This window comes from Misgurnus anguillicaudatus, chromosome 2 (genome assembly GCF_027580225.2).
Source record: "Misgurnus anguillicaudatus chromosome 2, ASM2758022v2, whole genome shotgun sequence".
Lineage (NCBI taxonomy): Eukaryota > Metazoa > Chordata > Actinopteri > Cypriniformes > Cobitidae > Misgurnus > Misgurnus anguillicaudatus.
Window position 1 is genome coordinate 9,944,184 of NC_073338.2, and position 27,155 is coordinate 9,971,338.

General features: G+C 48.7%; 3 long non-coding RNA genes across 3 annotated transcripts in view; 1 reads left to right on the forward strand and 2 right to left on the reverse strand.

Moving 5' to 3' along the window:
• The window catches only part of LOC141367302 (uncharacterized), a 138,932-nt gene that overhangs the window by 97,682 nt on the left and 14,095 nt on the right, over positions 1–27,155 (forward strand). The window lies entirely within an intron of this gene.
• The window catches only part of LOC129441653 (uncharacterized), a 34,555-nt gene continuing 8,017 nt past the window's right edge, over positions 618–27,155 (reverse strand). The window contains exon 5 of the long non-coding RNA XR_012371012.1: positions 618–718. This is a non-coding gene — a long non-coding RNA (uncharacterized lncRNA). The remainder of the gene's footprint in view (positions 719–27,155) is intronic.
• Positions 19,773–23,437, reverse strand: LOC141367301 (uncharacterized). Its single transcript, XR_012371631.1, has 3 exons — positions 23,001–23,437; positions 22,184–22,319; positions 19,773–20,469 (listed from the first exon to the last, which is right to left on the reverse strand). It is a non-coding gene; the product is annotated as an uncharacterized lncRNA (long non-coding RNA).

A 27,155-nucleotide genomic window follows, 5' to 3' on the forward strand; every position in this document is an offset into this window, starting at 1 on the left:
ACTTTGCGTTGGCTTGACGAATCCTGACCTGAACGTTTAAAAGTGTTTGACAGAAGTTTAGTTAAGCTATTAGCATGTTTAAGAACAAAGCTTTTTAACGCATGAAGCATGAACATGGTTTAACGCCGATGTTAAAAAACAAGGTGTTTACCATAAGACGCTTCTGTGTTTCGAAAGCAGGGCCCTTCCTGTTTCCCTCCCGCCACCTTACAGTGCAGGCCCTGCTCTAACTCTTAAATGAGACCCTGGGGTGAACTGCGGCCCGCGCCCGCCCTGCACCGCAATCCATGTGCGGTACAGGCCACAGCTGTCTGCGCACGCAGGGTGCGCGCAAGCGGGCGGCATGGAGCCGGGGCAGCCAAGCCGCTAGTCCCGCCCAGGGCGCTGCATCCCGAGCTAGGAAACAAGCGAACCTAATGGCAGCACCTTGGAGCGACCTAAACCTGAGGGCGGACAGGGCACAACGGTGTAAACCGGGCACATTCTGAAAATAACCATCTTTGCGCTTGACTTGCAGAAAAAGTTTTAGGACATTTAATAACAGGCAATAACATTTCCATGAATTTATGCCCATCTCTTGTACGTCGATGCATGAAAAGTGGAACTACTCACGGCGGGCCGTAACGGTCTCAGTGTCATCGCTGGGTCCTGTCAGGGGGCGAGGAGTCCCGCGGGGAGTTTTCGGATCCTTAACGTCTCAGCCACGTAACTCTGCTCCCTGTGAAAGAAACGAGGCGCTGCGTCATGGTGTTGACGCATCAACACCATGACGCAGTGGTAGGTCCAGAGATGGGCAATTTTTCAAAAAAATTTATGGCCCAACCACCCGACTTAATGCATCAACACCATGACGCTGCGGTATGTCCAGAGATGGGAGATATTTCTAAACCATGTATAGCCCAACCACCAATCCTATCATCAAACGTGTCAACGTTTCATTTCTAGAAGCGTGAGGCCTTCAGGTTATATTTACGGGTGCCTCTTGGACAGAGTATAATGACCTCTAACTACATGCTAAAGTTTCTAGACAAACTTTGCGTTGGCTTGACGAATCCTGACTTGAACGTTTAAAACTGTTTGACAGAAGTTTAGTTCAGCTGTTAGCATGTTTAAGTACGAAGCTTTTTAACGCATGAAGCATGAACATGGTTTAACGCCGATGTTATAAAACAAGGTGTTTACCATTAGACGCTTCTGTGTTTCGAAAGCAGGGCCCTTCCTGTTTCCCTCCCGCCACCTTACAGTGCAGGCCCTGCTCTAACTCTTAAATGAGACCCTGGGGTGAACTGCGGCCCGCGCCCGCCCTGCAACGCAATCCATGTGCGGTACAGGCCACAGCTGTCTGCGCACGCAGGGTGCGCGTCAAGCGGGCGGCATGAAGCCGGGGCAGCCAAGCCGCTAGTCCCGCCCAGGGCGCTGCATCCCGAGCTAGGAAACAAGCGAACCTAATGGCAGCACCTTGGAGCAACCGAAACCTGAGCGCGGACAGGGCACAACGGTGTAAACCGGGCACATTCTGAAAATAATCATCTTTGCGCTCGACTTGCAGAAACCGTTTTAGGACATTTAATAACAGGCAATAACATTTCCATGAATTTATGCCCATCTCTTGTACGTCGATGCATGAAAAGTGGAACTACTCACGGCGGGCCGTAACGCTCTCAGTGTCATCGCTGGGTCCTGTCAGGGGGCGAGGAGTCCCGCGGGGAGTTTTCGGATCCTTAACGTCTCAGCCACCTAACTCTGCTCCCTGTGAAAGAAACGAGGCGCTGCGTCATGGTGTTGACGCATCAACACCATGACGCAGTGGTAGGTCCAGAGATGGGCAATTTTTCAAAAAAATGTATGGCCCAACCACCCGACTTAATGCATCAACACCATGACGCTGCGGTATGTCCAGAGATGGGAGATATTTCTAAACCATGTATAGCCCAACCACCAAACCTATCATCAAACGTGTCAGCGTTTCACTTCTAGAAGCGTGAGGCCTTCAGGTTATATTTACGGGTGCCTCTTGGACAGAGTATAATGACCTCTAACTACATGCTAAAGTTTGTAGACAAACTTTGCGTTGGCTTGACGAATCCTGACTTGAACGTTTAAAACTGTTTGACAGAAGTTTAGTTCAGCTGTTAGCATGTTTAAGTACGAAGCTATTTAACGCATGAAGCATGAACATGGTTTAACGCCGATGTTATAAAACAAGGTGTTTACCATTAGACGCTTCTGTGTTTCGAAAGCAGGGCCCTTCCTGTTTCCCTCCCGCCACCTTACAGTGCAGGCCCTGCTCTAACTCTTAAATGAGACCCCGGGGTGAACCGCGGCCCGCGCCCGCCCTGCAACGCAACCCATGCGCGGTACAGGCCACAGCTGTCCGCGCACGCAGGGTCGCGCGTCAAGCGGGCGGCATGGAGCCGGGGCAGCCAAGCCGCTAGTCCCGCCCAGGGCGCTGCATCCCGAGCTAGGAAACAAGCGAACCTAATGGCAGCACCTTGGAGCAACCTAAACCTGAGCGTGGACAGGGCACAACGGTGTAAACCGGGCACATTCTGAAAATTACCATCTTTGGGCTTGACTTGCAGAAATGGGAGATATATTAAAAAACATCTATAGCCCGACCACCAAACCTATCATCAAACGTGTCAACGTTTCATTTCTAAAAGCGTGAGGCCTTCAGGTTATATTTACGGGTGCCTCTTGAACAGAGTATAATGACCTCTAACTACATGCTAAACGTTGTAGACAAACTTTGCGTTGGCTTGACGAATCCTGACCTGAACGTTTAAAAGTGTTTGACAGAAGTTTAGTTAAGCTATTAGCATGTTTAAGAACAAAGCTTTTTAACGCATGAAGCATGAACATGGTTTAACGCCGATGTTATAAAACAAGGTGTTTACCATAAGACGCTTCTGTGTTTCGAAAGCAGGGCCCTTCCTGTTTCCCTCCCGCCACCTTACAGTGCAGGCCCTGCTCTAACTCTTAAATGAGACCCTGGGGTGAACTGCGGCCCGCGCCCGCCCTGCACCGCAATCCATGTGCGGTACAGGCCACAGCTGTCTGCGCACGCAGGGTGCGCGTCAAGCGGGCGGCATGGAGCCGGGGCAGCCAAGCCGCTAGTCCCGCCCAGGGCGCTGCATCCCGAGCCAGGAAACAAGCGAACCCAACGGCAGCACCTTGGAGCGACCTAAACCTGAGGGCGGACAGGGCACAACGGTGTAAACCGGGCACATTCTGAAAATAACCATCTTTGCGCTTGACTTGCAGAAACAGTTTTAGGACATTTAATAACAGGCAATAACATTTCCATGAATTTATGCCCATCTCTTGTACGTCGATGCATGAAAAGTGGAACTACTCACGGCGGGCCGTAACGCTCTCAGTGTCATCGCTGGGTCCTGTCAGGGGGCGAGGAGTCCCGCGGGGAGTTTTCGGATCCTTAACGTCTCAGCCACCTAACTCTGCTCCCTGTGAAAGAAACGAGGCGCTGCGTCATGGTGTTGACGCATCAACACCATGACGCAGTGGTAGGTCCAGAGATGGGCAATTTTTCAAAAAAATGTATGGCCCAACCACCCGACTTAATGCATCAACACCATGACGCTGCGGTATGTCCAGAGATGGGAGATATTTCTAAACCATGTATAGCCCAACCACCAAACCTATCATCAAACGTGTCAGCGTTTCACTTCTAGGCGCGTGAGGCCTTCAGGTTATATTTACGGGTGCCTCTTGGACAGAGTATAATGACCTCTAACTACATGCTAAAGTTTGTAGACAAACTTTGCGTTGGCTTGACGAATCCTGACTTGAACGTTTAAAACTGTTTGACAGAAGTTTAGTTCAGCTGTTAGCATGTTTAAGTACGAAGCTTTTTAACGCATGAAGCATGAACATGGTTTAACGGCGATGTTATAAAACAAGGTGTTTACCATTAGACGCTTCTGTGTTTCGAAAGCAGGGCCCTTCCTGTTTCCCTCCCGCCATCTTACAGTGCAGGCCCTGCTCTAACTCTTAAATGAGACCCCGGGGTGAACTGCGGCCCGCGCCCGCCCTGCAACGCAATCCATGTGCGGTACAGGCCACAGCTGTCTGCGCACGCAGGGTGCGCGTCAAGCGGGCGGCATGAAGCCGGGGCAGCCAAGCCGCTAGTCCCGCCCAGGGCGCTGCATCCCGGGCTAGGAAACAAGCGAACCTAATGGCAGCACCTTGGAGCAACCTAAACCTGAGCGCGGACAGGGCACAACGGTGTAAACCGGGCACATTCTGAAAATAACCATCTTTGGGCTTGACTTGCAGAAATGGGAGATATATTAAAAAACATCTATAGCCCGACCACCAAACCTATCATCAAACGTGTCAGCGTTTCATTTCTAAAAACGTGAGGCCTTCAGGTTATATTTACGGGTGCCTCTTGAACAGAGTATAATGACCTCTAACTACATGCTAAACGTTGTAGACAAACTTTGCGTTGGCTTGACGAATCCTGACCTGAACGTTTAAAAGTGTTTGACAGAAGTTTAGTTAAGCTATTAGCATGTTTAAGAACAAAGCTTTTTAACGCATGAAGCATGAACATGGTTTAACGCCGATGTTATAAAACAAGGTGTTTACCATAAGACGCTTCTGTGTTTCGAAAGCAGGGCCCTTCCTGTTTCCCTCCCGCCACCTTACAGTGCAGGCCCTGCTCTAACTCTTAAATGAGACCCTGGGGTGAACTGCGGCCCGCGCCCGCCCTGCACCGCAATCCATGTGCGGTACAGGCCACAGCTGTCTGCGCACGCAGGGTGCGCGTCAAGCGGGCGGCATGGAGCCGGGGCAGCCAAGCCGCTAGTCCCGCCCAGGGCGCTGCATCCCGAGCTAGGAAACAAGCGAACCTAATGGCAGCACCTTGGAGCGACCTAAACCTGAGGGCGGACAGGGCACAACGGTGTAAACCGGGCACATTCTGAAAATAACCATCTTTGCGCTTGACTTGCAGAAACAGTTTTAGGACATTTAATAACAGGCAATAACATTTCCATGAATTTATGCCCATCTCTTGTACGTCGATGCATGAAAAGTGGAACTACTCACGGCGGGCCGTAACGCTCTCAGTGTCATCGCTGGGTCCTGTCAGGGGGCGAGGAGTCCCGCGGGGAGTTTTCGGATCCTTAACGTCTCAGCCACCTAACTCTGCTCCCTGTGAAAGAAACGAGGCGCTGCGTCATGGTGTTGACGCATCAACACCATGACGCAGTGGTAGGTCCAGAGATGGGCAATTTTTCAAAAAAATGTATGGCCCAACCACCCGACTTAATGCATCAACACCATGACGCTGCGGTATGTCCAGAGATGGGAGATATTTCTAAACCATGTATAGCCCAACCACCAAACCTATCATCAAACGTGTCAGCGTTTCACTTCTAGAAGCGTGAGGCCTTCAGGTTATATTTACGGGTGCCTCTTGGACAGAGTATAATGACCTCTAACTACATGCTAAAGTTTCTAGACAAACTTTGCTTTGGCTTGACGAATCCTGACTTGAACGTTTAAAACTGTTTGACAGAAGTTTAGTTCAGCTGTTAGCATGTTTAAGTACGAAGCTATTTAACGCATGAAGCATGAACATGGTTTAACGCCGATGTTATAAAACAAGGTGTTTACCATTAGACGCTTCTGTGTTTCGAAAGCAGGGCCCTTCCTGTTTCCCTCCCGCCACCTTACAGTGCAGGCCCTGCTCTAACTCTTAAATGAGACCCTGGGGTGAACTGCGGCCCGCGCCCGCCCTGCAACGCAATCCATGTGCGGTACAGGCCACAGCTGTCTGCGCAAGCAGGGTGCGCGTCAAGCGGGCGGCATGAAGCCAGGGCAGCCAAGCCGCTAGTCCCGCCCAGGGCGCTGCATCCCGAGCTAGGAAACAAGCGAACCCAATGGCAGCACTTTGGAGCAACCTAAACCTGAGCGCGGACAGGGCACAACGGTGTAAACCGGGCACATTCTGAAAATAACCATCTTTGGGCTTGACTTGCAGAAATGGGAGATATATTAAAAAACATCTATAGCACGACCACCAAACCTATCATCAAACGTGTCAGCGTTTCATTTCTAAAAGCGTGAGGCCTTCAGGTTATATTTACGGGTGCCTCTTGAACAGAGTATAATGACCTCTAACTACATGCTAAACATTGTAGACAAACTTTGCGTTGGCTTGACGAATCCTGACCTGAACGTTTAAAAGTGTTTGACAGAAGTTTAGTTAAGCTATTAGCATGTTTAAGAACAAAGCTTTTTAACGCATGAAGCATGAACATGGTTTAACGCCGATGTTATTAAACAAGGTGTTTACCATAAGACGCTTCTGTGTTTCGAAAGCAGGGCCCTTCCTGTTTCCCTCCCGCCACCTTACAGTGCAGGCCCTGCTCTAACTCTTAAATGAGACCCTGGGGTGAACTGCGGCCCGCGCCCGCCCTGCACCGCAATCCATGTGCGGTACAGGCCACAGCTGTCTGCGCACGCAGGGTGCGCGTCAAGCGGGCGGCATGGAGCCGGGGCAGCCAAGCCGCTAGTCCCGCCCAGGGCGCTGCATCCCGATTTAGGAAACAAGCGAACCTAATGGCAGCACCTTGGAGCGACCTAAACCTGAGGGCGGACAGGGCACAACGGTGTAAACCGGGCACATTCTGAAAATAACCATCTTTGCGCTTGACTTGCAGAAACAGTTTTAGGACATTTAATAACAGGCAATAACATTTCCATGAATTTATGCCCATCTCTTGTACGTCGATGCATGAAAAGTGGAACTACTCACGGCGGGCCGTAACGCTCTCAGTGTCATCGCTGGGTCCTGTCAGGGGGCGAGGAGTCCCGCGGGGAGTTTTCGGATCCTTAACGTCTCAGCCACCTAACTCTGCTCCCTGTGAAAGAAACGAGGCGCTGCGTCATGGTGTTGACGCATCAACACCATGACGCAGTGGTAGGTCCAGAGATGGGCAATTTTTCAAAAAAATGTATGGCCCAACCACCCGACTTAATGCATCAACACCATGACGCTGCGGTATGTCCAGAGATGGGAGATATTTCTAAACCATGTATAGCCCAACCACCAAACCTATCATCAAACGTGTCAGCGTTTCACTTCTAGAAGCGTGAGGCCTTCAGGTTATATTTACGGGTGCCTCTTGGACAGAGTATAATGACCTCTAACTACATGCTAAATTTTGTAGACAAACTTTGCTTTGGCTTGACGAATCATGACTTGAACGTTTAAAACTGTTTGACAGAAGTTTAGTTCAGCTGTTAGCATGTTTAAGTACGAAGATTTTTAACGCATGAAGCATGAACATGGTTTAACGCCGATGTTATAAAACAAGGTGTTTACCATTAGACGCTTCTGTGTTTCGAAAGCAGGGCCCTTCCTGTTTCCCTCGCGCCACCTTACAGTGCAGGCCCTGCTCTAACTCTTAAATGAGACCCTGGGGTGAACTGCGGCCCGCGCCCGCCCTGCAACGCAATCCATGTGCGGTACAGGCCACAGCTGTCTGCGCACGCAGGGTGCGCGTCAAGCGGGCGGCATGAAGCCGGGGCAGCCAAGCCGCTAGTCCCGCCCAGGGCGCTGCATCCCGGGCCAGGAAACAAGCGAACCTAATGGCAGCACCTTGGAGCAACCTAAACCTGAGCGCGGACAGGGCACAACGGTGTAAACCGGGCACATTCTGAAAATAACCATCTTTGGGCTTGACTTGCAGAAATGGGAGATATATTAAAAAACATCTATAGCCCGACCACCAAACCTATCATCAAACGTGTCAGCGTTTCATTTCTAAAAACGTGAGGCCTTCAGGTTATATTTACGGGTGCCTCTTGAACAGAGTATAATGACCTCTAACTACATGCTAAACGTTGTAGACAAACTTTGCGTTGGCTTGACGAATCCTGACCTGAACGTTTAAAAGTGTTTGACAGAAGTTTAGTTAAGCTATTAGCATGTTTAAGAACAAAGCTTTTTAACGCATGAAGCATGAACATGGTTTAACGCCGATGTTATAAAACAAGGTGTTTACCATAAGACGCTTCTGTGTTTCGAAAGCAGGGCCCTTCCTGTTTCCCTCCCGCCACCTTACAGTGCAGGCCCTGCTCTAACTCTTAAATGAGACCCTGGGGTGAACTGCGGCCCGCGCCCGCCCTGCACCGCAATCCATGTGCGGTACAGGCCACAGCTGTCTGCGCACGCAGGGTGCGCGTCAAGCGGGCGGCATGGAGCCGGGGCAGCCAAGCCGCTAGTCCCGCCCAGGGCGCTGCATCCCGAGCTAGGAAACAAGCGAACCTAATGGCAGCACCTTGGAGCGACCTAAACCTGAGGGCGGACAGGGCACAACGGTGTAAACCGGGCACATTCTGAAAATAACCATCTTTGCGCTTGACTTGCAGAAACAGTTTTAGGACATTTAATAACAGGCAATAACATTTCCATGAATTTATGCCCATCTCTTGTACGTCGATGCATGAAAAGTGGAACTACTCACGGCGGGCCGTAACGCTCTCAGTGTCATCGCTGGGTCCTGTCAGGGGGCGAGGAGTCCCGCGGGGAGTTTTCGGATCCTTAACGTCTCAGCCACCTAACTCTGCTCCCTGTGAAAGAAACGAGGCGCTGCGTCATGGTGTTGACGCATCAACACCATGACGCAGTGGTAGGTCCAGAGATGGGCAATTTTTCAAAAAAATGTATGGCCCAACCACCCGACTTAATGCATCAACACCATGACGCTGCGGTATGTCCAGAGATGGGAGATATTTCTAAACCATGTATAGCCCAACCACCAAACCTATCATCAAACGTGTCAGCGTTTCACTTCTAGAAGCGTGAGGCCTTCAGGTTATATTTACGGGTGCCTCTTGGACAGAGTATAATGACCTCTAACTACATGCTAAAGTTTGTAGACAAACTTTGCGTTGGCTTGACGAATCCTGACTTGAACGTTTAAAACTGTTTGACAGAAGTTTAGTTCAGCTGTTAGCATGTTTAAGTACGAAGCTTTTTAACGCATGAAGCATGAACATGGTTTAACGCCGATGTTATAAAACAAGGTGTTTACCATTAGACGCTTCTGTGTTTCGAAAGCAGGGCCCTTCCTGTTTCCCTCCCGCCACCTTACAGTGCAGGCCCTGCTCTAACTCTTAAATGAGACCCTGGGGTGAACTGCGGCCCGCGCCCGCCCTGCAACGCAATCCATGTGCGGTACAGGCCACAGCTGTCTGCGCACGCAGGGTGCGCGTCAAGCGGGCGGCATGAAGCCGGGGCAGCCAAGCCGCTAGTCCCGCCCAGGGCGCTGCATCCCGGGCTAGGAAACAAGCGAACCTAATGGCAGCACCTTGGAGCAACCTAAACCTGAGCGCGGACAGGGCACAACGGTGTAAACCGGGCACATTCTGAAAATAACCATCTTTGGGCTTGACTTGCAGAAATGGGAGATATATTAAAAAACATCTATAGCCCGACCACCAACCCTATCATCAAACGTGTCAGCGTTTCATTTCTAAAAACGTGAGGCCTTCAGGTTATATTTACGGGTGCCTCTTGAACAGAGTATAATGACCTCTAACTACATGCTAAACGTTGTAGACAAACTTTGCGTTGGCTTGACGAATCCTGACCTGAACGTTTAAAAATGTTTGACAGAAGTTTAGTTAAGCTATTAGCATGTTTAAGAACAAAGCTTTTTAACGCATGAAGCATGAACATGGTTTAACGCCGATGTTATAAAACAAGGTGTTTACCATAAGACGCTTCTGTGTTTCGAAAGCAGGGCCCTTCCTGTTTCCCTCCCGCCACCTTACAGTGCAGGCCCCGCTCTAACCCTTAAATGAGACCCCGGGGTGAACTGCGGCCCGCGCCCGCCCTGCACCGCAATCCATGTGCGGTACAGGCCACAGCTGTCTGCGCACGCAGGGTGCGCGTCAAGCGGGCGGCATGGAGCCGGGGCAGCCAAGCCGCTAGTCCCGCCCAGGGCGCTGCATCCCGAGCTAGGAAACAAGCGAACCTAATGGCAGCACCTTGGAGCGACCTAAACCTGAGGGCGGACAGGGCACAACGGTGTAAACCGGGCACATTCTGAAAATAACCATCTTTGCGCTTGACTTGCAGAAACAGTTTTAGGACATTTAATAACAGGCAATAACATTTCCATGAATTTATGCCCATCTCTTGTACGTCGATGCATGAAAAGTGGAACTACTCACGGCGGGCCGTAACGCTCTCAGTGTCATCGCTGGGTCCTGTCAGGGGGCGAGGAGTCCCGCGGGGAGTTTTCGGATCCTTAACGTCTCAGCCACCTAACTCTGCTCCCTGTGAAAGAAACGAGGCGCTGCGTCATGGTGTTGACGCATCAACACCATGACGCAGTGGTAGGTCCAGAGATGGGCAATTTTTCAAAAAAATGTATGGCCCAACCACCCGACTTAATGCATCAACACCATGACGCTGCGGTATGTCCAGAGATGGGAGATATTTCTAAACCATGTATAGCCCAACCACCAAACCTATCATCAAACGTGTCAGCGTTTCACTTCTAGAAGCGTGAGGCCTTCAGGTTATATTTACGGGTGCCTCTTGGACAGAGTATAATGACCTCTAACTACATGCTAAAGTTTGTAGACAAACTTTGCGTTGGCTTGACGAATCCTGACTTGAACGTTTAAAACTGTTTGACAGAAGTTTAGTTCAGCTGTTAGCATGTTTAAGTACGAAGCTTTTTAACGCATGAAGCATGAACATGGTTTAACGCCGATGTTATAAAACAAGGTGTTTACCATTAGACGCTTCTGTGTTTCGAAAGCAGGGCCCTTCCTGTTTCCCTCCCGCCACCTTACAGTGCAGGCCCTGCTCTAACTCTTAAATGAGACCCTGGGGTGAACTGCGGCCCGCGCCCGCCCTGCAACGCAATCCATGTGCGGTACAGGCCACAGCTGTCTGCGCACGCAGGGTGCGCGTCAAGCGGGCGGCATGAAGCCGGGGCAGCCAAGCCGCTAGTCCCGCCCAGGGCGCTGCATCCCGGGCCAGGAAACAAGCGAACCTAATGGCAGCACCTTGGAGCAACCTAAACCTGAGCGCGGACAGGGCACAACGGTGTAAACTGGGCACATTCTGAAAATAACCATCTTTGGGCTTGACTTGCAGAAATGGGAGATATATTAAAAAACATCTATAGCCCGACCACCAAACCTATCATCAAACGTGTCAGCGTTTCATTTCTAAAAACGTGAGGCCTTCAGGTTATATTTACGGGTGCCTCTTGAACAGAGTATAATGACCTCTAACTACATGCTAAACGTTGTAGACAAACTTTGCGTTGGCTTGACGAATCCTGACCTGAACGTTTAAAAGTGTTTGACAGAAGTTTAGTTAAGCTATTAGCATGTTTAAGAACAAAGCTTTTTAACGCATGAAGCATGAACATGGTTTAACGCCGATGTTATAAAACAAGGTGTTTACCATAAGACGCTTCTGTGTTTCGAAAGCAGGGCCCTTCCTGTTTCCCTCCCGCCACCTTACAGTGCAGGCCCTGCTCTAACTCTTAAATGAGACCCTGGGGTGAACTGCGGCCCGCGCCCGCCCTGCACCGCAATCCATGTGCGGTACAGGCCACAGCTGTCTGCGCACGCAGGGTGCGCGTCAAGCGGGCGGCATGGAGCCGGGGCAGCCAAGCCGCTAGTCCCGCCCAGGGCGCTGCATCCCGAGCTAGGAAACAAGCGAACCTAATGGCAGCACCTTGGAGCGACCTAAACCTGAGGGCGGACAGGGCACAACGGTGTAAACCGGGCACATTCTGAAAATAACCATCTTTGCCCCTGCAACGCAATCCATGTGCGGTACAGGCCACAGCTGTCTGCGCACGCAGGGTGCGCGTCAAGCGGGCGGCATGAAGCCGGGGCAGCCAAGCCGCTAGTCCCGCCCAGGGCGCTGCATCCCGGGCTAGGAAACAAGCGAACCTAATGGCAGCACCTTGGAGCAACCTAAACCTGAGCGCGGACAGGGCACAACGGTGTAAACCGGGCACATTCTGAAAATAACCATCTGTGGGCTTGACTTGCAGAAATGGGAGATATATTAAAAAACATCTATAGCCCGACCACCAAACCTATCATCAAACGTGTCAGCGTTTCATTTCTAAAAACGTGAGGCCTTCAGGTTATATTTACGGGTGCCTCTTGAACAGAGTATAAGGACCTCTAACTACATGCTAAACGTTGTAGACAAACTTTGCGTTGGCTTGACGAATCCTGACCTGAACGTTTAAAAGTGTTTGACAGAAGTTTAGTTAAGCTATTAGCATGTTTAAGAACAAAGCTTTTTAACGCATGAAGCATGAACATGGTTTAACGCCGATGTTATAAAACAAGGTGTTTACCATAAGACGCTTCTGTGTTTCGAAAGCAGGGCCCTTCCTGTTTCCCTCCCGCCACCTTACAGTGCAGGCCCTGCTCTAACTCTTAAATGAGACCCCGGGGTGAACTGCGACCCGCGCCCGCCCTGCACCGCAATCCATGTGCGGTACAGGCCACAGCTGTCTGCGCACGCAGGGTGCGCGTCAAGCGGGCGGCATGGAGCCGGGGCAGCCAAGCCGCTAGTCCCGCCCAGGGCGCTGCATCCCGAGCTAGGAAACAAGCGAACCTAATGGCAGCACCTTGGAGCGACCTAAACCTGAGGGCGGACAGGGCACAACGGTGTAAACCAGGCACATTCTGAAAATAACCATCTTTGCGCTTGACTTGCAGAAACAGTTTTAGGACATTTAATAACAGGCAATAACATTTCCATGAATTTATGCCCATCTCTTGTACGTCGATGCATGAAAAGTGGAACTACTCACGGCGGGCCGTAACGCTCTCAGTGTCATCGCTGGGTCCTGTCAGGGGGCGAGGAGTCCCGCGGGGAGTTTTCGGATCCTTAACGTCTCAGCCACCTAACTCTGCTCCCTGTGAAAGAAACGAGGCGCTGCGTCATGGTGTTGACGCATCAACACCATGACGCAGTGGTAGGTCCAGAGATGGGCAATTTTTCAAAAAAATGTATGGCCCAACCACCCGACTTAATGCATCAACACCATGACGCTGCGGTATGTCCAGAGATGGGAGATATTTCTAAACCATGTATAGCCCAACCACCAAACCTATCATCAAACGTGTCAGCGTTTCACTTCTAGAAGCGTGAGGCCTTCAGGTTATATTTACGGGTGCCTCTTGGACAGAGTATAATGACCTCTAACTACATGCTAAAGTTTGTAGACAAACTTTGCGTTGGCTTGACGAATCCTGACTTGAACGTTTAAAACTGTTTGACAGAAGTTTAGTTCAGCTGTTAGCATGTTTAAGTACGAAGCTTTTTAACGCATGAAGCATGAACATGGTTTAACGCCGATGTTATAAAACAAGGTGTTTACCATTAGACGCTTCTGTGTTTCGAAAGCAGGGCCCTTCCTGTTTCCCTCCCGCCACCTTACAGTGCAGGCCCTGCTCTAACTCTTAAATGAGACCCTGGGGTGAACTGCGGCCCGCGCCCGCCCTGCAACGCAATCCATGTGCGGTACAGGCCACAGCTGTCTGCGCACGCAGGGTGCGCGTCAAGCGGGCGGCATGAAGCCGGGGCAGCCAAGCCGCTAGTCCCGCCCAGGGCGCTGCATCCCGGGCTAGGAAACAAGCGAACCTAATGGCAGCACCTTGGAGCAACCTAAACCTGAGCGCGGACAGGGCACAATGGTGTAAACTGGGCACATTCTGAAAATAACCATCTTTGGGCTTGACTTGCAGAAATGGGAGATATATTAAAAAACATCTATAGCCCGACCACCAAACCTATCATCAAACGTGTCAGCGTTTCATTTCTAAAAACGTGAGGCCTTCAGGTTATATTTACGGGTGCCTCTTGAACAGAGTATAATGACCTCTAACTACATGCTAAACGTTGTAGACAAACTTTGCGTTGGCTTGACGAATCCTGACCTGAACGTTTAAAAGTGTTTGACAGAAGTTTAGTTAAGCTATTAGCATGTTTAAGAACAAAGCTTTTTAACGCATGAAGCATGAACATGGTTTAACGCCGATGTTATAAAACAAGGTGTTTACCATAAGACGCTTCTGTGTTTCGAAAGCAGGGCCCTTCCTGTTTCCCTCCCGCCACCTTACAGTGCAGGCCCTGCTCTAACTCTTAAATGAGACCCTGGGGTGAACTGCGGCCCGCGCCCGCCCTGCACCGCAATCCATGTGCGGTACAGGCCACAGCTGTCTGCGCACGCAGGGTGCGCGTCAAGCGGGCGGCATGGAGCCGGGGCAGCCAAGCCGCTAGTCCCGCCCAGGGCGCTGCATCCCGAGCTAGGAAACAAGCAAACCTAATGGCAGCACCTTGGAGCGACCTAAACCTGAGGGCGGACAGGGCACAACGGTGTAAACCGGGCACATTCTGAAAATAACCATCTTTGCGCTTGACTTGCAGAAACAGTTTTAGGACATTTAATAACAGGCAATAACATTTCCATGAATTTATGCCCATCTCTTGTACGTCGATGCATGAAAAGTGGAACTACTCACGGCGGGCCGTAACGCTCTCAGTGTCATCGCTGGGTCCTGTCAGGGGGCGAGGAGTCCCGCGGGGAGTTTTCGGATCCTTAACGTCTCAGCCACCTAACTCTGCTCCCTGTGAAAGAAACGAGGCGCTGCGTCATGGTGTTGACGCATCAACACCATGACGCAGTGGTAGGTCCAGAGATGGGCAATTTTTCAAAAAAATGTATGGCCCAACCACCCGACTTAATGCATCAACACCATGACGCTGCGGTATGTCCAGAGATGGGAGATATTTCTAAACCATGTATAGCCCAACCACTAAACCTATCATCAAACGTGTCAGCGTTTCACTTCTAGAAGCGTGAGGCCTTCAGGTTATATTTACGGGTGCCTCTTGGACAGAGTATAATGACCTCTAACTACATGCTAAAGTTTGTAGACAAACTTTGCGTTGGCTTGTCGAATCCTGACTTGAACGTTTAAAACTGTTTGACAGAAGTTTAGTTCAGCTGTTAGCATGTTTAAGTACGAAGCTTTTTAACGCATGAAGCATGAACATGGTTTAACGCCGATGTTATAAAACAAGGTGTTTACCATAGACGCTTCTGTGTTTCGAAAGCAGGGCCCTTCCTGTTTCCCTCCCGCCACCTTACAGTGCAGGCCCTGCTCTAACTCTTAAATGAGACCCTGGGGTGAACTGCGGCCCGCGCCCGCCCTGCAACGCAATCCATGTGCGGTACAGGCCACAGCTGTCTGCGCACGCAGGGTGCGCGTCAAGCGGGCGGCATGAAGCCGGGGCAGCCAAGCCGCTAGTCCCGCCCAGGGCGCTGCATCCCGGGCTAGGAAACAAGCGAACCTAATGGCAGCACCTTGGAGCAACCTAAACCTGAGCGCGGACAGGGCACAACGGTGTAAACCGGGCACATTCTGAAAATAACCATCTTTGGGCTTGACTTGCAGAAATGGGAGATATTTTAAAAAACATCTATAGCCCGACCACCAAACCTATCATCAAACGTGTCAGCGTTTCATTTCTAAAAGCGTGAGGCCTTCAGGTTATATTTACGGGTGCCTCTTGAACATAGTATAATGACCTCTAACTACATGCTAAACGTTGTAGACAAACTTTGCGTTGGCTTGACGAATCCTGACCTGATCGTTTAAAAGTGTTTGACAGAAGTTTAGTTAAGCTATTAGCATGTTTAAGAACAAAGCTTTTTAACGCATGAAGCATGAACATGGTTTAACGCCGATGTTATAAAACAAGGTGTTTACCATAAGTCGCTTCTGTGTTTCGAAAGCAGGGCCTTTCCTGTTTCCCTCCCGCCACCTTACAGTGCAGGCCCTGCTCTAACTCTTAAATGAGACCCTGGGGTGAACTGCGGCCCGCGCCCGCCCTGCACCGCAATCCATGTGCGGTACAGGCCACAGCTGTCTGCGCACGCAGGGTGCGCGTCAAGCGGGCGGCATGGAGCCGGGGCAGCCAAGCCGCTAGTCCCGCCCAGGGCGCTGCATCCCGAGCCAGGAAACAAGCGAACCTAATGGCAGCACCTTGGAGCGACCTAAACCTGAGGGCGGACAGGGCACAACGGTGTAAACCGGGCACATTCTGAAAATAACCATCTTTGCGCTTGACTTGCAGAAATGGGAGATATATTAAAAAACATCTATAGCCCGACCACCAAACCTATCATCAAACGTGTCAGCGTTTCATTTCTAAAAGCGTGAGGCCTTCAGGTTATATTTACAGGTGCCTCTTGAACAGAGTATAATGACCTCTAACTACATGCTAAACATTAAAGACAAACTTTGCGTTGGCTTGACGAATCCTGACCTGAACGTTTAAAAGTGTTTGACAGAAGTTTAGTTAAGCTATTAGCATGTTCAAGAACAAAGCTTTTTAACGCATGAAGCATGAACATGGTTTAACGCCGATGTTATAAAACAAGGTGTTTACCATAAGACGCTTCTGTGTTTCGAAAGCAGGGCCCTTCCTGTTTCCCTCCCGCCACCTTACAGTGCAGGCCCTGCTCTAACTCTTAAATGAGACCCCGGGGTGAACTGCGGCCCGCGCCCGCCCTGCACCGCAATCCATGTGCGGTACAGGCCACAGCTGTCTGCGCACGCAGGGTGCGCGTCAAGCGGGCGGCATGAAGCCGGGGCAGCCAAGCCGCTAGTCCCGCCCAGGGCGCTGCATCCCGAGCTAGGAAACAAGCGAACCTAATGGCAGCACCTTGGAGCGACCTAAACCTGAGGGCGGACAGGGCACAACGGTGTAAACCGGGCACATTCTGAAAATAACCATCTTTGCGCTTGACTTGTAGAAACAGTTTTAGGACATTTAATAACAGGCAATAACATTTCCATGAATTTATGCCCATCTCTTGTACGTCGATGCATGAAAAGTGGAACTACTCACGGCGGGCCGTAACGCTCTCAGTGTCATCGCTGGGTCCTGTCAGGGGGCGAGGAGTCCCGCGGGGAGTTTTCGGATCCTTAACGTCTCAGCCACCTAACTCTGCTCCCTGTGAAAGAAACGAGGCGCTGCGTCATGGTGTTGACGCATCAACACCATGACGCAGTGGTAGGTCCAGAGATGGGCAATTTTTCAAAAAAATGTATGGCCCAACCACCCGACTTAATGCATCAACACCATGACGCTGCGGTATGTCCAGAGATGGGAGATATTTCTAAACCATGTATAGCCCAACCACCAAACCTATCATCAAACGTGTCAGCGTTTCACTTCTAGAAGCGTGAGGCCTTCAGGTTATATTTACGGGTGCCTCTTGGACAGAGTATAATGACCTCTAACTACATGCTAAAGTTTGTAGACAAACTTTGCGTTGGCTTGACGAATCCTGACTTGAACGTTTAAAACTGTTTGACAGAAGTTTAGTTCAGCTGTTAGCATGTTTAAGTACGAAGCTTTTTAACGCATGAAGCATGAACATGGTTTAACGCCGATGTTATAAAACAAGGTGTTTACCATTAGACGCTTCTGTGTTTCGAAAGCAGGGCCCTTCCTGTTTCCCTCCCGCCACCTTACAGTGCAGGCCCTGCTCTAACTCTTAAATGAGACCCTGGGGTGAACTGCGGCCCGCGCCCGCCCTGCAACGCAATCCATGTGCGGTACAGGCCACAGCTGTCTGCGCATGCAGGGTGCGCGTCAAGCGGGCGGCATGAGGCCGGGGCAGCCAAGCCGCTAGTCCCGCCCAGGGCGCTGCATCCCGAGCTAGGAAACAAGCGAACCTAATGGCAGCACCTTGGAGCAACCTAAACCTGAGCGCGGACAGGGCACAACGGTGTAAACCGGGCACATTCTGAAAATAACCATCTTTGGGCTTGACTTGCAGAAATGGGAGATATAGTAAAAAACATCTATAGCCCGACCACCAAACCTATCATCAAACGTGTCAGCGTTTCATTTCTAAAAGCGTGAGGCCTTCAGGTTATATTTACGGGTGCCTCTTCAACAGAGAATAATGACCTCTAACTACATGCTAAACGTTGTAGACAAACTTTGCGTTGGCTTGACGAATCCTGACCTGAACGTTTAAAAGTGTTTGACAGAAGTTTAGTTAAGCTATTAGCATGTTTAAGAACAAAGCTTTTTAACGCATGAAGCATGAACATGGTTTAACGCCGATGTTATAAAACAAGGTGTTTACCATAAGACGCTTCTGTGTTTCGAAAGCAGGGCCCTTCCTGTTTCCCTCCCGCCACCTTACAGTGCAGGCCCTGCTCTAACTCTTAAATGAGACCCTGGGGTGAACTGCGGCCCGCGCCCGCCCTGCACCGCAATCCATGTGCGGTACAGGCCGCAGCTGTCTGCGCACGCAGGGTGCGCGTCAAGCGGGCGGCATGGAGCCGGGGCAGCCAAGCCGCTAGTCCCGCCCAGGGCGCTGCATCCCGAGCTAGGAAACAAGCGAACCTAATGGCAGCACCTTGGAGCGACCTAGACCTGAGGGCGGACAGGGCACAACGGTGTAAACCGGGCACATTCTGAAAATAACCATCTTTGCGCTTGACTTGCAGAAACAGTTTTAGGACATTTAATAACAGGCAATAACATTTCCATGAATTTATGCCCATCTCTTGTACGTCGATGCATGAAAAGTGGAACTACTCACGGCGGGCCGTAACGCTCTCAGTGTCATCGCTGGGTCCTGTCAGGGGGCGAGGAGTCCCGCGGGGAGTTTTCGGATCCTTAACGTCTCAGCCACCTAACTCTGCTCCCTGTGAAAGAAACGAGGCGCTGCGTCATGGTGTTGACATTCTGAAAATAACCATCTTTGGGCTTGACTTGCAGAAATGGGAGATATATTAAAAAACATCTATAGCCCGACCACCAAACCTATCATCAAACGTGTCAGCGTTTCATTTCTAAAAGCGTGAGGCCTTCAGGTTATATTACGGGTGCCTCTTGAACAGAGTATAATGACCTCTAACTACATGCTAAACGTTGTAGACAAACTTTGCGTTGGCTTGACGAATCCTGACCTGAACGTTTAAAAGTGTTTGACAGAAGTTTAGTTAAGCTATTAGCATGTTTAAGAACAAAGCTTTTTAACGCATGAAGCATGAACATGGTTTAACGCCGATGTTATAAAACAAGGTGTTTACCATAAGACGCTTCTGTGTTTCGAAAGCAGGGCCCTTCCTGTTTCCCTCCCGCCACCTTACAGTGCAGGCCCTGCTCTAACTCTTAAATGAGACCCTGGGGTGAACTGCGGCCCGCGCCCGCCCTGCACCGCAATCCATGTGCGGTACAGGCCACAGCTGTCTGCGCACGCAGGGTGCGCGTCAAGCGGGCGGCATGGAGCCGGGGCAGCCAAGCCGCTAGTCCCGCCCAGGGCGCTGCATCCCGAGCTAGGAAACAAGCGAACCTAATGGCAGCACCTTGGAGCGACCTAAACCTGAGGGCGGACAGGGCACAACGGTGTAAACCGGGCACATTCTGAAAATAACCATCTTTGCGCTTGACTTGCAGAAACAGTTTTAGGACATTTAATAACAGGCAATAACATTTCCATGAATTTATGCCCATCTCTTGTACGTCGATGCATGAAAAGTGGAACTACTCACGGCGGGCCGTAACGCTCTCAGTGTCATCGCTGGGTCCTGTCAGGGGGCGAGGAGTCCCGCGGGGAGTTTTCGGATCCTTAACGTCTCAGCCACCTAACTCTGCTCCCTGTGAAAGAAACGAGGCGCTGCGTCATGGTGTTGACGCATCAACACCATGACGCAGTGGTAGGTCCAGAGATGGGCAATTTTTCAAAAAAATGTATGGCCCAACCACCCGACTTAATGCATCAACACCATGACGCTGCGGTATGTCCAGAGATGGGAGATATTTCTAAACCATGTATAGCCCAACCACCAAACCTATCATCAAACGTGTCAGCGTTTCACTTCTAGAAGCGTGAGGCCTTCAGGTTATATTTACGGGTGCCTCTTGGACAGAGTATAATGACCTCTAACTACATGCTAAAGTTTGTAGACAAACTTTGCGTTGGCTTGACGAATCCTGACTTGAACGTTTAAAACTGTTTGACAGAAGTTTAGTTCAGCTGTTAGCATGTTTAAGTACGAAGCTTTTTAACGCATGAAGCATGAACATGGTTTAACGCCGATGTTATAAAACAAGGTGTTTACCATTAGACGCTTCTGTGTTTCGAAAGCAGGGCCCTTCCTGTTTCCCTCCCGCCACCTTACAGTGCAGGCCCTGCTCTAACTCTTAAATGAGACCCTGGGGTGAACTGCGGCCCGCGCCCGCCCTGCAACGCAATCCATGTGCGGTACAGGCCACAGCTGTCTGCGCACGCAGGGTGCGCGTCAAGCGGGCGGCATGAAGCCGGGGCAGCCAAGCCGCTAGTCCCGCCCAGGGCGCTGCATCCCGAGCTAGGAAACAAGCGAACCTAATGGCAGCACCTTGGAGCAACCTAAACCTGAGCGCGGACAGGGCACAACGGTGTAAACCCGGCACATTCTGAAAATAACCATCTTTGGGCTTGACTTGCAGAAATGGGAGATATATTAAAAAACATCTATAGCCCGACCACCAAACCTATCATCAAACGTGTCAGCGTTTCATTTCTAAAAGCGTGAGGCCTTCAGGTTATATTTACGGGTGCCTCTTGAACAGAGTATAATGACCTCTAACTACATGCTAAACGTTGTAGACAAACTTTGCGTTGGCTTGACGAATCCTGACCTGAATGTTTAAAAGTGTTTGACAGAAGTTTAGTTAAGCTATTAGCATGTTTAAGAACAAAGCTTTTAAACGCATGAAGCATGAACATGGTTTAACGCCGATGTTATAAAACAAGGTGTTTACCATAAGACGCTTCTGTGTTTCGAAAGCAGGGCCCTTCCTGTTTCCCTCCCGCCACCTTACAGTGCAGGCCCTGCTCTAACTCTTAAATGAGACCCCGGGGTGAACTGCGGCCCGCGCCCGCCCTGCAACGCATTCCATGTGCGTTACAGGCCACAGCGGTCTGCGCACGCAGGGTGCGCGTCAAGCGGGCGGCATGGAGCCGGGGCAGCCAAGCCGCTAGTCCCGCCCAGGGCGCTGCATCCCGAGCCAGGAAACAAGCGAACCTAATGGCAGCACCTTGGAGCGACCTAAACCTGAGGGCGGACAGGGCACAACTGTGTAAACCGGGCACATTCTGAAAATAACCATCTTTGCCCTTGACTTGCAGAAACAGTTTTAGGACATTTAATAACAGGCAATAACATTTCCATGAATTTATGCCCATCTCTTGTACGTCGATGCATGAAAAGTGGAACTACTCACGGCGGGCCGTAACGCTCTCAGTGTCATCGCTGGGTCCTGTCAGGGGGCGAGGAGTCCCGCGGGGAGTTTTCGGATCCTTAACGTCTCAGCCACCTAACTCTGCTCCCTGTGAAAGAAACGAGGCGCTGCGTCATGGTGTTGACGCATCAACACCATGACGCAGTGGTAGGTCCAGAGATGGGCAATTTTTCAAAAAAATGTATGGCCCAACCACCCGACTTAATGCATCAACACCATGACGCTGCGGTATGTCCAGAGATGGGAGATATTTCTAAACCATGTATAGCCCAACCACCAAACCTATCATCAAACGTGTCAGCGTTTCACTTCTAGAAGCGTGAGGCCTTCAGGTTATATTTACGGGTGCCTCTTGGACAGAGTATAATGACCTCTAACTACATGCTAAAGTTTGTAGACAAACTTTGTGTTGGCTTGACGAATCCTGACTTGAACGTTTAAAACTGTTTGACAGAAGTTTAGTTCAGCTATTAGCATGTTTAAGTACGAAGCTTTTTAACGCATGAAGCATGAACATGGTTTAACGCCGATGTTATAAAACAAGGTGTTTACCATTAGACGCTTCTGTGTTTCGAAAGCAGGGCCCTTCCTGTTTCCCTCCCGCCACCTTACAGTGCAGGCCCTGCTCTAACTCTTAAATGAGACCCTGGGGTGAACTGCGGCCCGCGCCCGCCCTGCAACGCAATCCATATGCGGTACAGGCCACAGCTGTCTGCGCACGCAGGGTGCGCGTCAAGCGGGCGGCATGAAGCCGGGGCAGCCAAGCCGCTAGTCCCGCCCAGGGCGCTGCATCCCGAGCCAGGAAACAAGCGAACCCAATGGCAGCACCTTGGAGCAACCTAAACCTGAGCGCGGACAGGGCACAACGGTGTAAACCGGGCACATTCTGAAAATAACCATCTTTGGGCTTGACTTGCAGAAATGGGAGATATATTAAAAAACATCTATAGCCCGACCACCAAACCTATCATCAAAAGTGTCAGCGTTTCATTTCTAAAAGCGTGAGGCCTTCAGGTTATATTTACGGGTGCCTCTTGAACAGAGTATAATGACCTCTAACTACATGCTAAACGTTGTAGACAAACTTTGCGTTGGCTTGACGAATCCTGACCTGAACGTTTAAAAGTGTTTGACAGAAGTTTAGTTAAGCTATTAGCATGTTTAAGAACAAAGCTTTTTAACGCATGAAGCATGAACATGGTTTAACGCCGATGTTATAAAACAAGGTGTTTACCATAAGACGCTTCTGTGTTTCGAAAGCAGGGCCCTTCCTGTTTCCCTCCCGCCACCTTACAGTGCAGGCCCTGCTCTAACCCTTAAATGAGACCCGGGGTGAACTGCGGCCCGCGCCCGCCCTGCACCGCAATCCATGTGCGGTACAGGCCACAGCTGTCTGCGCACGCAGGGTGCGCGTCAAGCGGGCGGCATGGAGCCGGGGCAGCCAAGCCGCTAGTCCCGCCCAGGGCGCTGCATCCCGAGCCAGGAAACAAGCGAACCTAATGGCAGCACCTTGGAGCCACCTAAACCTGAGCGCGGACAGGGCACAACGGTGTAAACCGGACACATTCTGAAAATAACCATCTTTGGGCTTGACTTGCAGAAATGGGAGATATATTAAAAAACATCTATAGCCCGACCACCAAACCTATCATCAAACGTGTCAGCGTTTCATTTCTAAAAGCGTGAGGCCTTCAGGTTATATTTACGGGTGCCTCTTGAACAGAGTATAATGACCTCTAACTACATGCTAAACGTTGTAGACAAACTTTGCGTTGGCTTGACGAATCCTGACCTGAACGTTTAAAACTATTTGACAGAAGTTTAGTTCAGCCGGTAGCATGTTTAAGAACATGCTGCATCCCGAGCTAGGAAACAAGCGAACCTAATGGCAGCACCTTGGAGCGACCTAAACCTGAGGGCGGACAGGGCACAACGGTGTAAACCGGGCACATTCTGAAAATAACCATCTTTGCGCTTCACTTGCAGAAACAGTTTTAGGACATTTGATAACAGGCAATAACATTTCCATGAATTTATGCCCATCTCTTGTAAGTCGATGCATGAAAAGTGGAACTACTCACGGCGGGCCGTAACGCTCTCAGTGTCATCGCTGGGTCCTGTCAGGGGGCGAGGAGTCCCGTGGGGAGTTTTCGGATCCTTTGCTGCTTAACGTCTTAGCCACGTAACTTGGCTCCCTGTGAAAGAATCAAGGCGCTGTGTCATGGTGTTGATGCATCATGTTTTTTTTATGGATAGATTACATGGTACAGATGTTAAAACTAACTGAACAAAAGCAACAAAGGTTTCTAACATAAAATGTCAAATTTAAAATTGGTAAGCTAGAATGTATAGGACATTACAAGGTTCAAAGCATACCTTTGTTTTCATATGCAGGGCTCCAAACTGCGACTAAAATGGTCGCATTTGCGACCAAATATATTTATTTGCATGTGAAATTTCTGTCAAGGTCGCCATTGGCGACAATACAAATTTACCCCCTTTGATTGTAAAATTTGCATCCTACGTGCATGTTTTATAACCAGTAGCATATCGCTTCATTTGTTTTGTTAACGTCATGAAATGGGATGCGTTGTGTGAACGTCACTGAGTGAAAGCGCAAAAATATGAACGGGTAAAAGCGGATGACACTCCTGCTAACAAAAAGCAGGCTCTAGCAGCTGTGCCAGAACGAGCGCGGGAGAGAACGCCAGAGACACAGGGATTCATCTTTCCGCATCAGTCAATGAACACTGTGCCGAAAGACATTTCAAAACGTCCAAGATTTTAGACTATTTGAATGACAAAGATGCTAAATGGAGCGGTTTTCTGTGTGCATACGTGCACACACTCAAGCCCAACACGCGTTTTAAAAATCACGCACACATAATTTCTTTGGGCTTGACAGGAGATATACGCACAAATGATCTTGTAATACCACAGTCTCTGCAAATTTACTCATAAAATCAGACATTTATAAGTGAGCAGTTGATCAGATGTGTCAGTGTATAGATCAGCGGTTCTTTGTTCTTAAAGGGACAGTTCCTCTTATAAGAAATGCTTATGTTTGAGTCGTTATGTAAATCAGACAACAGAAGACAAAAGGAAAATCACTTTTATAGCTTTAAAAAGATCAATTATATTTAATTTATAGAATGAAAACAGTGCTATATTAATTTGATTTTGTTTCTCTACCTAATCAATACTGTTAGATCTTACTTTATTTGTAAATTTGTTCTTTTCTATTTTATATGTTTGTAATTTCTTGATTTGTTCTTATTTTATTGTCCCACATCACTTTTTTGCTGATCTGAAAATTATTCAACCCATGACTCAAAAACCATAATGCAATTAATTTAACCAGTACTATATTGTAAAATTAAGTAATTTTAAAATACATTTACTGTAGGCATTCAGGTCCACCCTATTCCAAGGCCAACTTAAAATTGTATGGCCTTGTGGCTGATGGTCACATTATGGCAAAATAAAATTATTGCAGATGTCAAAAGGTAAGAGGATGCTACTTGTTACAGCTTTCTACATGTATTAACTAGGGCTGTCAATAGATTAAAAAAATTAATCTAGATTAATCGCATGATTTCATGAGTTAACTGGCGATTAATCGCAAATTAATCGCACATTTTTATCAGTTCTAAATTTACCCTAATTTAACACTTTTCAGGGTTTTAATACTCTAATCATATATACATATATAGATGCTTTATGCAAATGTATGTTAACAACAGCCTGTTTACATTTTTAACAGAACCATCAAGCTATTGTTTTGTATATGAATTTTCCTTTCAGAATAATTTTCTTGCTCCATTTTTGTTTGATGCTGCATCATTTGTGACATGTGCTGGCAAATTGAGGCGGAATTAGCAAATTTTCAAAAAAAAATAGTTGTTCATATTTTGACATTCTCTATTAAAACCTAGAACAATGCATGATTTGGTGGAATATAACAAAATATGACAGAACTACACCTGTTTGAAGTTGAAAGAGTCAGCAAAGTTAAATGACCAGAAAAATTACCACATCCATACATTGAATTACCACATCAATACCTTAAAATCACTGGTAAAACTATAAGATTTAGCACACACAAAGCAAAAACATCATCAATATATGTTCAACTTTTTTTTCTTTTGTTTGATTGACATTGTGACAGACTGCTTAAAATCTAAGTGATCTAATATAATGTTACACATCAGATATTTTTACCCAACAGTTAACCAAACATTTACTTAAGACATAACAGATTATAGATCCTACCTGCGTGAATTCTTATCAAAACATATATTTGTAAAACTTTAATTTTGTGTAGATGTCTATATATCCGGGTCGCGCACTCGCGCGTCTGTGTGCACGCGATTCAGATGTCAGTCAGTCAGCGTGAGGGGATCGCTTTTGAGTCTTGTCGCTCTTAATAACTCTTTAACATTAATCAGGTACCGAACTTTATCTTTCTTAATGACTCTTTTAACATCAAGCAAGTCCTGCAGTCTATTTTCTAAGTCATGCATAAAAGCGAACCCAAAATGAATTGAGACGCATCTTTGTATTAGATTAAGCATTAGGAGGACGGGAACGCTACACCTCAGACGTATAAATAAAGATAATTTCAGATGTCCAACGAGCATTTAGAGCATTGGATTTGCTAGACAATTTGCTTAATGTTCTTATTTCTATGAAAACCTTTGAATCATTTAGACAGGATCCTATTTGTCTGCATCTCTGTTCATTCAACTATGGGCTGGACAAAGGGTCAAACAGAAATTGCGCGTTGTGTTAATCGCCGTTAATAAAATTAGTGGCGTTAAAATGAATTTTCGTTAACACGTTATTAACGCGTTAATTTTGACAGCCCTAGTATTAACCCATTTAATTAAACATGGTTTGCCAAATGTTTACATTTTAAATTTACAATCTAAATAGTCCGTCAGAATCAAATCATTGAAATAATGGTCATAATGTATTTTTGCGTTTGTTATGTTGTGCATTTTGTTTCTGTGCACATGCAGGGGTGTGGGGGGATGTTTGGTTCCTTCCTCCTTTTTTGTCCTTGGCCAATCACATGCCTGAAGAATAAACATTTTATTCTGGGGGAGTCCCCCCACCTCCCGGCCCTATCAGGGGCCACGTCCCCCCTCAAGCACCCTTCTCACCCCTGACCATTTTCATGCCTGCTAAAAGTAAGTGCATTGTTATGTGGCTCTTAAAAAAATTATTTGGCCCCTGCTTTTTTCCCGTATAGGAGCCAATGGCTCCTTAGTTGATTTTTTTGTTTGGAGCCCTGACATGGAAAGCATTGCAAGAGGACAGGGTGGCAATTACAGTTACGAGTTGATGCGTGTGCATCTGTTTCATCTCATACAGCATGAGATGCAGAGCGCGAGTCATGTGACTGGCGCCAGAGGCGCACCTTGTCAACAGGCAAGGCAGACAACTGCTTGGAGCCCCGAGCCACTAGAGGGCCTCCGAGTTTGTTTCTTGGATGGCCAGCTACACCCGGTAGATGAAAATAGACACATGACTGCATATCACAATTCCGATTGGATGGAATGTTAATTGACATGGCTTAGCCCAGTCAAAATCCAACCCAGGTGGATAACTTGCCAGTTTCGAAAATGAACGTAGCGAATGGGTGACGTTGTATCGTTCAGTACTGCTGTCGCAGTTGATCCGTACGGATCACGACCCATGGTTCATCTGGCATGTGATTCCCAGATTAATACGCAAATTTAAATAGGAAAAGTTTATCATTTGCACGTGTTTCAAAGGCTTGCAAATGCTAACACTC